Source organism: Dermacentor andersoni, chromosome 1 (genome assembly GCF_023375885.2).
Source record: "Dermacentor andersoni chromosome 1, qqDerAnde1_hic_scaffold, whole genome shotgun sequence".
Taxonomy (NCBI): domain Eukaryota; kingdom Metazoa; phylum Arthropoda; class Arachnida; order Ixodida; family Ixodidae; genus Dermacentor; species Dermacentor andersoni.
The window spans coordinates 95,841,638-95,842,576 of NC_092814.1; the positions used below are offsets into that span (position 1 = coordinate 95,841,638).

At 49.4% G+C, this 939-nt stretch overlaps 1 non-coding gene across 1 annotated transcript; it reads right to left on the bottom strand.

Moving 5' to 3' along the window:
* Positions 1 to 756: 756 nt before the first annotated feature.
* On the bottom strand, positions 757 to 939 carry LOC126546369 (U2 spliceosomal RNA). The gene has a single exon (XR_007602579.1). It is a non-coding gene; the product is annotated as a U2 spliceosomal RNA (small nuclear RNA).

A 939-nucleotide genomic window follows, 5' to 3' on the forward strand; every position in this document is an offset into this window, starting at 1 on the left:
AGCACAGCACAGTTGATTTCGTCGGCACGAAATTATCTCTCCTCACCGCACGGACCCACTGCGCTGCAAGTTTCTTGTCCTTCGGGAACATGTGAAACACCACAGCGTCGTGGCCGTTTGTGTTCGCACAGCCGAATGTGCACAGAACGAGGGCAGGTTAGGCGCCCTTGGCTGTAGGCACTCACGCAGCACAGAAAGGAAGCACCCCCAGTTCACGAAAATTGCAAAAGAAAACAAACGTCAGCGGCGGCATATTTCTCGTAGCGTCGTTTAGTAAAGCGCAGGACGGGAAGAAACATGCCAGCACAAGCCAGCACGCCGGTCCGGCAGTACGGTCCCCGCGAGTGACGTCACTCTCGCCGGTTCTCTCCTCTGGCAACCACCTCACCCGGCACTCCGGGAAGCGACGGGGGCGTGTCCGCGGGGGGGATATAGAAAGCTATTTCTGCCCCTTATATTAACAAAACAAAGAAAAAAATTCAGAACCGTAAATGAATAGGTCTGTTCTTCCCAACCCCAGCAATTCATGGAAATTGAAAACCGCTTCAGCTTCCCTTTAACGCTTTTCTTAACGCTACAATTTATATACGGCCGAGTCGGCGAATACAAGCGTGTTTAGTTAATTATTGGATGCAATAGAAGGCAGACTGCGGGAATTAAACACACGTTTATTCCACGCAAGTAAGGCATTCTGTCACTTTTTTACAACAAAGCTGTATATGGCTAGTTTCCAGCAGACAGATGTCCGTAGACCAAAAACCGTGGACCGATCCCGAAGATAGTGCAATACCGGGCCGACCCGCGGTGGAGGTGAAGCAGGCTTCAAACACTCCGCCAACTTGCAAAAGAAGTTTAATATCTTGGGTCCAAATACAACCCGTATCAGATATTAAGCTGATAACAACAGACACAATCAACAATCAGTGTACATCACAGTAT